The 10,640-nt window shown below is 24.2% G+C and overlaps 1 protein-coding gene across 1 annotated transcript in view; it reads left to right on the top strand.

Moving 5' to 3' along the window:
- Positions 1–8,469: 8,469 nt before the first annotated feature.
- The window catches only part of LOC136982911 (sodium-dependent neutral amino acid transporter B(0)AT3), a 37,013-nt gene continuing 34,842 nt past the window's right edge, over positions 8,470–10,640 (top strand). Inside the window, exon 1 of the mRNA XM_067279474.1 lies at positions 8,470–8,535. The gene's annotated coding sequence lies outside the window, so the exon portion shown is untranslated. The remainder of the gene's footprint in view (positions 8,536–10,640) is intronic.

Raw genomic sequence — 10,640 nt, 5'->3', positions numbered from 1 at the left:
TAGCTAAAAGTTCATATAGGGAAATTAGCATATACATTATTCTGAGATATAGTAAATATTGATATTAATATCAAAAGCATATTTTATTGGTGAATTTTGAGTTTTCTTATTTGTTTTGCTCCGTTCTTCTTCATTTCTTGTTTTTTTCGATAAATGAATTTAGTTGACTCATATATTTAAATCAAGAAGTTAATAAAAAAATGATTTTATGTGTGAAAATTGAATAAAATGATGATCCTATTCCTTTTAGTTTTCCATTCTGAAATAGTTTGTTATAATTTCTGGAATTTCTACGAGACTCATAAAAATTTTAATAATTTAATTACAAAATTCTACATCTTATTAGAATCTTTTTGAATGTTTTTCCAAAATCATAAGCTTTCGCAGATGATTTCATCAAAGAAATCACGAGAGTTTTTCTACACAAATCAATAAATCAGACTTATAATGGCGGATTATTATAAGTCTGATTTATTGATTTGTATAGAGAAAAAAATTTTGATTTTTTTTATGTTATTGGAAGCGTTAGAATTATAAATATATTAATTATTTTACTACATTTTTCATTTATTATAATAACTTTAATTACAATTAAATTAGCGAAATTGCTTCTGACTGTAATGAAATTGTTTATGATGAAATAAATAAAAGGCTCGTGTGTAAAAGTAAGAGGCAGTTAAGGCGTCATTCTGTAGCTCTGGGGAATCCGCAATCCCACCAACCTCACGATATGATTGCTCCTATTGTAGGTGGGGCCGAACTCATGATTAATATGGAAAAAAGCCCACAGGACGGAAAGAATAAAAGGGGAAAAAAGAATTAAAGTTTAGTTTTTCTACAAATCAAATTTATTTATACATTTTAAATATTACTTTCTACGTCTTTATATTACATTTAAGCGTGTTATTTTAATATATCTTAATACAAATATTTTATTAATTCGAATATTATTTATATCTAAAATGATTTCGTGAAACACCAGGAAATTAATTTATCAACAAAATATATTTTTAATGGCTTTTGTTCAACAAAAATTCTCTCTTTAAAATATTTTGATGATAGTAAACTAATGAATCATTACTGTCACCATAAATCATTTGATTCATTTCTGGTATCAAAACCAATTTAATATTGTCACTAATGGCTATAAGAGTAAAATTCTTTGAATTTTTGAAAGATTCAAAGTAAACTTTTACTTAAAACTTTTATGTACAAACTTCCTTTATGACGAAAGTTCTTTTGGTTAATGTTATTCTTGGTGCCAAGATGGCGGCTCATCTCTGATTCCAGCAAGGAAACAGTGGGACGCACGTTCTAACCTAACCTAACCTATTCTAATAAATTACCATAATTATTAGCAACCAAATTATTAGAATAGGTTAGGTTAGGTTAGGTTAGGTTAGAACAGAACAGAACAGAACAGAACAGAACAGAACGTGCGTCCCACTGTTTCCTTGCTGGAATCAGAGACGAGCTGCCATCTTGGCACCAAGGGTAACATTAACCGTTTTTTTTTTTTTTTTTTTTTTTTAATATACAATTATCAGTATTTCGCTACCGATTAGTTAATGTTAATAAGCATGAAGTTGTTCTTATTCATTTAAGATATTGTGAATCTAACAGTTTCTCTGCATTTTAAAATATAAATGCAATAAGTGCTACTAGGAATTGAATCATTAGAAATTTCTAAAGCGTGTACTTCGAAGGTCGGCGGTTTCTCAAGACTATTCCAAGTGCTCCATGAAGTTTTCGTAATATATTTTAATTATAAAATATGTATTTAAACATTTTTATACAACGCAAAATTTAAAGATTTCCGGAATAATTTGTATTTATTTGTTGCGTTATTTATGATTAAAATTAAGAAATTTGATAAATATATTCGGGTAAATTAAATTTTTAATGTTTTAAATTCGAATGCAGTAAACATGGACAAATGAAAATTCTTTAAAGCTTCGCAATAATGGTTATGGTAAAACGTATTTTAAAGACTGAAAAGTTTAAGAACTGCTGCTCTAAACACAACCGTTATATTTTAGATTTAATAAATTTGTTAATTAGTTTTTGTAGAATCAGACAGTGAGAGAATCTGACAATATTATTTTATTTTTCGAGGAATCCAGCTTTGATTCCGATTCGAAATCATGTTGAATTTTCATGGTTTCTGTGTTGATTAATCACATTGCGTATCAGGTAAGTTGAATTAAACTGAAGCCAAATATGAAAATCGTTGAATTTGTATCACGAGTCACCAATCGGCAGAATCGTATCCAAATCTATTTCTTTTGGACAATAATAAAGCACTCGGACGAGGAATGATTCTGCCAGGACTCAAAAACAAATTGTTATTTATAAGTTGTTATACAAATTCATCGTTTATGAAATACAGTAATACCTCGACTTACACTACCCCGACTTACGCGAACCCGGAGTTACGCGATTTTTAAATCTCTCGTCGATTCGTCTTTTGTTTGAGCGCCACGCAACTTTTGATCACTCACTCCCCCCACACTATTGTTCAGCTTACATGTTCGGACATGTCACGCAGAATCGACGCATTGCTACAATTTATTTTGTGCTATTTATTTCTGTGTTTGTTATATCTGCGGAGACTCGAGAGACTCTACTATGTCATACAAACGAAGTAGAACTGATTCTTCTGCATCAAACAAGAAAAGAAACACTTTATCTTTGAAATGTAAAGTTAACATTATTAAAGACTTCGATACAAAAATGAAAAGGGGTTACAAATTTTAGAAAATATAGATACTCCAACGAAGAGCGCATTTCTTCTGCAAAACGAGAAATAGAAAAATTATTAGCATGCTACGAGGAAATTTTGCGGGAGAAAAAGAATCTTTGAGTCATCAGACGAATTTGTTAGATTTTATGAAGCCTTCTACATCAAAATAACTTCGTTTTACGATTTTAATAGTATAATTTGTTATACATGTGTATTGTCTAAGATTTTATTAAAAATGTTTCCTAAATTATTGTTTTCTTTAGTCTCCGGCCCCAATTAAAAATAATTTGTATATATTTATATGCGAAATTATACCCCGACATACGCGAATTCGACTTACGCGGTTATTACTTGGTCCCACCTATCGCGTAAGTTCGGGGTATTACTGTATTTAAAATGTTTATATATATATATATATAATAAATATGTATAGTATATGCAAATATAAAGAGTGTTTCCATTTCTTAGAGTTATAAAACAGAGTAACAACTATTTATATGTTTGTTATTTAAATAAAATCTATAATAATAATAATAATAATAATTAAATGTAAAATGAAAATCAATATTTTTTATTTTTGTAATAATAAAATTTACATTTCAAATGTGACTGTAACCTATTGCCAATGTAAATGTGAAATTGTGAAACAAGTAATTCGTTTACGCAAATATTACTTATTGATAAATATTCAGTCGAACCTCCAACAAAGGCCACCTCTAAATAGTTGCAACTTCCTAACAACGGCCATTTTCTTTTTATCAACGTCAGTAGCTGTTGTTCGGAGGTTTGACTGTACTGTACGTTCAAATATTTATAATAGTTTTTATGACAAAAATATTCTATAAAATAAAGCATTAAATGTAATCGTGTAATACGAATTATTATTGTGAAATCTTAAAATTGTTTTATCAGGTTTAGAAAGGCAACTGATATCTGTAGTAACGTAGATAAATATTGATTATTTAAAAATAAATTTAAAATCCAAATCAAGTTGAATGTGTTTTGACTGTTCATTTTTATCTTTTTTTTTAGAAATGGTTGTTTTATTTTTATAGCAACTCGAAGTAATAAAACTAATTTAGGACATATGACATTTCCTTTGAATTTTTTACGTGTAATAAAAAGTGTAAATATCATCAAAGCTGTCATAGTCTTGAAAGAATTAATTTTAAAAAAGAATTATGTCACAATTTCTAAATATAAAACTAATAAAAAAATTAATAATGACTTTTCACTAAAAATTCTTTTCTTTCTCTCTTGACATGTCTATAGAAAAATCGTTAAATTTATTAAATTAAAATCAATAATAACTCAATAAGAGCAAATTTTTCTTTTCAATTAATAATTCTGTTTTTTGAATCTTTACTATTTGCAATAATACTGCTTAAGAATTAATTTTTGAAGTTCAGTTTTAGCTTTATTTCCTAAAGAACTGGTATCAGTTATTAATTTTATTGTCTGTGTTACGCAATTTTGATTTATTGTCATCAAAATGTACACTAAAATTCTTTTATTTGAAATATATATTATGAGAAAGGAAATTTTCTGTAATATTTATTTTAAAAAGCTTTCTTTTACGGAAAGATAGAAAATTTAACGAAATTAACTCAAATTACTCTTAAACATTAAATGTAAGAATCGACATTCTTTAGAAATCTGTAGGAATTTATGAAGTTTTTTTTCTTCTGGTAATCCAATAAATAACATTTTCATAAAATTTTTTCAGTTATTTTACAAAATACTTACAAATATAATTCGATCTTTAACTTGGCTTTTCGAGATTATATTGAGGTTTAAGTGAAACAATTCAAATATGATTTTTAAATAAGAATATAATTGTTTAGATAAAATGAAAATATAAAAGATTTTCTTCATATGATATTTTCAATATTAATGTATTTTAAAGTAAATTCATTCTCGTATTAAATTTCATTTATGCATAAGATGTACAAATAATAAACGACATTTTCTTTTGTTTTTTATTTGTGCATTTTATGCATCAATGGAATTTGATACGGGAATGAATTTACTTTAAAATACATTAATATTGAAAAAATTCTTTTATATTTTCATTATTTGAAATGTAGATAAGTATCAGATAATTTTCTTCATAAAGTTTTCTATTTATGATATTCTAAAAGAAGATAAGTATCATTAAAGATAAGGTTCTTTCGTATATTTGATTGATGAAACCAGAAAACAAGAAACGATAAGCGAGATTGTAAGAAATGAGGATTACATTGTGATTAGTTGAATCTCTCTCACTGTCCAATCATATTAGCGTCATTTCCGGCGATTACGTGTAAGGTTACTTGTTTTCCGTGTAGTCATTAACTACGTCCTATCCTTTGAGAATAGCCAAGAAAATTGAACTTGAATAATTGTTATGATGAATCTTCAGTTCTCTCGACCAGTAACTGAATCACACTCTACAACTTACTGTTACACATTTTCTTTCCATATAATTTCTTATATTCATTTGTTGCATTTATAAAATATTTTAAAAAATAATGCAAATAGAGGATTAAAGTGGAAGATATCACGAGGAGAGGTTTTTGTGTCTTATTGGTACTCTTAAAGTACCCCCTAGAGATCTGGAGGATCTCTAAAGGTTACAGAAATATTTTCTTCTTACAAAAACCATTCCAATTCTCTGCACACGTTTTGAATGGATTTTATTGTAAGTGGAGAGGTGCAATCTGTCTCAATTAGGAACTTGACTCGGAAACTTAGAATCAGTATACAGTATACAGGAAAAGCATAAATTATTAGCCATCTTATTCCGATACATTGTGATCATTTTTAATACTTTTATAAAAATTGTATGGATAATTTTTTCAAATTAAATCTTACTTTTACGATACATCAAATGATGATAATTTATTTTTAGAATCTTATCTAAAATTTTCCACATAATACAATAAATTTTATTCTTTAGATTGCCCTTTATATCGCAAAAAAAAAGAGAGAGATTTTAAACGTGTTTTCCAAAATGTTTTAAGAACAAATTTAAAAAATTTATTTACTTTATGATATATTATATTAAAAATATCGCATTTCTTTTAACTTATCTTAAATATAACTGAGATTAATAATAACTCGTTTGTAAAACATATCGGTAATTTTTCTATACTATGTTATTTTCTTTGCTGTTTATTTTGATATGAATATTTAATGAGAAGCAGTTTTAATTTATTCACAAATTGTACTTATACCACTTCAAATTATTTAAAACGTCAGCAAAACATTAATTTTAATAGAAATATAAAGCAATTGAACACCATCAAATTACTTTATATATGTGGTAAATTATGCAAATTTTATCAAGAAACATCGAAAATATTTCATGTTTTCGACAGTCTCAGTTAGTAAGTGGCTACAGTATTTAATGACATGACGATTTTTCGATTAATTACTTAATAAAAATCACCAAAAAGGTTTTGTTTACATACATTTTTTTTTCTATTATTACTTATAAAGAAGTGAAATTAAATAAGATAGTTAAAAATATATATTGACTTGCATCAATAAAGTGTTATTTAAAAAATTATATTAATTAATAAAATAATTTATTTAGTGATAAATTTTTGCAAACTTTTGGTTTCGTAAAAAATTTGTTTCGATACTTATTTAAATACTAAACAACAGCATAATTAATAATTTCATTAAACTTGTGTTTAGTTTATTCTAATGAATTAAAACAATTTAATTTCTTTATTATTAGTATCTTAAGTCTGAATTAAGGTTCCAGAAACTAAGTAACACAAATGAATACTTCGAAATTTTATACTTCGATTGGTATGCTCTTCAGTGTATTAATTACACTTTCTAACTTACCAACGGTATAATTTTAGTCTCATATTAAGATCACTCGAATAAATTGTATTAATTTGGATGAAGGAATAACAATAATATTATCAACAAGTCAATTAGTTTGAAACTATAGCCGAAACGCACTAGTAAAGAATTGAAATAGTGGTTCAATAACTTCAGTGTTAAATTTCCTTTTACTGTATCCATGGAATGAAACATGTATTCATATATTAAACAATATAAATTGTAGATATTCTACCATTAAACAAATATTATTGTAATGTTTATTTATATAATAAAATAAGTTTTCTATGTAAAATTATTTCTTAATTTAATTTTAAAATATTTAAACAGTTTAATTTTGTGTTTTTATTCCCATTTTTAGATGCATTTATATATATTTTTTACATATTGAATTATATTTATATACATTTAGTTTGATTTTACAATTTTTAAAATTAAAAATTAAAAATATTTAATACAAAAATTTTCATTTTAGTTTTCAAAATCAATTTTTTTTTTTTCTTTTAAAAATATTTGTTGAAAACATAAAATTGATTTTAGTTCATGTAGCCACAAATAAGTTATATTTACTCAAAAAATAATTTTTTAGATATAAATAAAAGTAATAAATTTATAAAACGTATAAAATTTATAAATATAAAATGTTATACTTTTTTTATAAATGATGATAAAATATTTATAAATTTGAAAGGAAAAGTGACAGATGCCATAACGTAGATAGCGAGTAGTAACCATCAAGTTGGAGAATCTGTTGAAATCATCAATAAAATAAAATCCCACGTAGTTTTAAATAATATACAAACTCATAAATATTCAAGCAGAATATTCACAAATAAAATAATATATTTATTTATTTATTTATATTAAATCTGTAAAAGCATAAAAAAATAAAATATTTATCTTATTTTATATTAGCTATGATTTTATAATTAGTTAAAATTAAACAATGATTGAAAATATTAATTAATTTAATTTATTTGCTAATTTATTATAGTTTGAAAATTTAGTTTGCTATATTATAATAATTAAAAAATTATTTTTTTCATTTTAAATTACTTAAATTTAAAATAATAATAATAATAATAATTTATCTTTTGCTTCTTTAATTGCAAATAACGACAAAAGATAACTGATATTTATTTCCAAAATATGTTAATTAGCTAATAGAATTAATTATAATTTCAGTGACACATTAATTAAGTATGAATTATTATTTTTCTGCACTTACATTTCTTCTCTTCAATTTAAACACAACAGATAACACCACAGATATGTATCATGCTCAATGTACTTAATTAAAAATAATAGCAAAAGATAATCAATATTTCATTTTAATTAAAATAATTTAAACAGGAAATTACATCTGTAAATTTAATTTAATTAATTTGCACATTTCGTTTATAAACATGTAATTTAGCCACTATCATATTTCGTATTGAATTAATAAAATGCAGTAAATCATTATTTTAAAAAATAATAAAATAAAATAACAATAATAATGATAATGCAAAATTAGATATAAAATAAAAAATTAATATATTAAAAAATAGAAATGTTTTAATTATAAAAGTTATTAAATTAAATAACCTGAAATACCTTAATTGTTATAGGCGTTTTAACAAATATTTTTTTTTTAGAAAATAAATATATTTTCTTGTTGGAATGCTTGCCACAATCCAAGACAACAAAAGACTTGCTAGAAAGCAGTATTACGTCAGTTATTACTCCTACACAGTTATAAGCACCCCACGCACTATCATCCACTCAATGTCATCCACACCGTATCCATGAAGATTCTTTCATCACCATCCAACTGTTGACGCTCTTTAATTCACGTGACTTATTTAATCTTCTATTGGTTGACTTCTTCGTCTTGCGCACTTCACTCGTGACGTCAGAGAAACCAGTACTCTTGTAGTTTGCGTTGGTTTCAAGTCATACACTTTAATATTAAGGTGAGATTGCAATTTACAATTAAGAATTTTTAAATACCTTCAATTTATAATAGTTATAAATCTTTAAAATATTTTTATATTATAAATTTCATTTTTAAAAACTTTGTATTATATATTATTTAGTAAAATATTTAAAGTTAATAATATATATAATAAGAATTTTCGTGTTATCGAATGGCTTGTTTATTTGTCGAAAGAACGTTGTTTGATCTTTATATTTATCTTATGACTTATATGGATAGAATCGATCGATTTTATGATGGCGATGCATTTGACTGATTATTGAGCATTTTCCAATATATGTTATAATTTAAAACAATAATAAAATATGCTTGATATAAAAAATAAACTATATTATTTAAATACTTTCTTCAATTTCTACAAATCTGTACAACAGTTAGTAAAGGAAAACGCAAGCCAGTTTCTTTAAATTCTGTGTTATTCCACAGTTATAATTGATATAAGTATTTTAATACATTAAAAAATTATAATTATATTTTTAATTATTATTATTTTTTTAAATATATGATAAAAAATTACATTAATTAAATTTATTTTTATTTTTACTAAAGTTTTCATATTTTTTACACTAGTTTAAAGAGTCGCATCAATAAAAAAAACTTTAATTTATGAGTATAAAATGTTTTTAAAATTATAAAGTAAATTGATTTATTTTAATTCGTACCTTTCTTTGGGTATTTATAAATAAAATCTTATTAAAATTAATAAAGCCAATTACTCCTAATTTATAAATATATAAAATTTATATTTTTTGTGGTATGTTAAAATGTATTACTTTAAAAAAATTTACAAGTCATTAATTTTATAAAAATAAATAAATAAATAAAGCATTTCTGATGAAATAATTAATTAAGTATTCAGTAGACAGCATCAGCATACATTAAGATAAAAATTCTTTTCAAATGGTAATAAATGCGATTAATCAGTTAAAAAATTAACGTGTGATTTTATTTAAAATAAATGAGAATGTAATTATATACTTTTGGCTGCATATTTTTAAAAATTTATCTTCAGTTTAAGTGATGATAATAATTATTTATATTATGTATTTCCCCATATACACATTAATTTTATATGCGTTGTACTGTATATTTAAGGCAACTGTTGAATGTAATGATTTATACACTATATATATAAATCTCAGATGTTAAAATACTTATATAAATAATTTAATATCCTATAATATATATTTTACAATTTCAGTTAGTTTATAAATGTTTTATATCCGCTGAAAAGAAATTATTGAATTTTGTATCAGATTTATCTCTTATGACTTATTCTTATTAATAAATAATTCATTAAATATTAAATAATATATCATTTGTTAAATTAATAACAACTTTTTTCCCCCATTAATAATGAATAAAGTTAAATTTTTCATTTATTTTAATCTATATAATAAATCAAAAATTATATTTGAAAGACGATTAGGAAGCTAAACGAATAAATCAAGTAACCAATTTAATACACGAAATAAACTTCTAATATTTTGTTCGTTAAAAATGCAACATTAATTTTAATATTTGCGGAAATATTTTTTTTATAAATGAATCTTTCATATAAAAAAATTGTTCATTATGACTTGTATTTGTTGGCATGGAAACCAAAATGTTATTTAACGTCAACCAATATCCTGTGTTGAATGGAACGAACTCTTCGGACATTCACTAATTGACGAAAATGCATCATGACTTCCCTTTCTATCAGGAAAACACAAGTAAGGCATCACTTCCAGAAGATCGAAGCGTATTATTCATCAAATTTTCTAAATGGCAACATAAATTTCATATTAATTGATAACAATAATGATTTTGATATTAACTGTTAACTTACTCTACTGTAGCTTACATTTACAACAAACACTTAAAGCATTTATCATTTTTATAACCTTTAGAAAAACTGTCACGTGTTTAAAGCTCACCCACACGATAACTCTGACGTCAGCGAAATGGACACACACGTTAAATGATTTTTCATTCGCAATACGATTATAGAATAGGCTAAAAATAACTCATCATTTTTAAAATAGTAACGTAATGTATGTTCAAAATATTTTTGCCAGATAATTCTCTACACGAATAAAA

The sequence above is a fragment of the Centruroides vittatus genome, unplaced genomic scaffold (genome assembly GCF_030686945.1).
Source record: "Centruroides vittatus isolate TY-2023 unplaced genomic scaffold, ASM3068694v2 contig_874, whole genome shotgun sequence".
NCBI lineage: Eukaryota > Metazoa > Arthropoda > Arachnida > Scorpiones > Buthidae > Centruroides > Centruroides vittatus.
The sequence above is the reverse complement of the archived record's forward strand: the minus strand, read 5'-3'. Positions and strand labels throughout refer to the sequence as shown.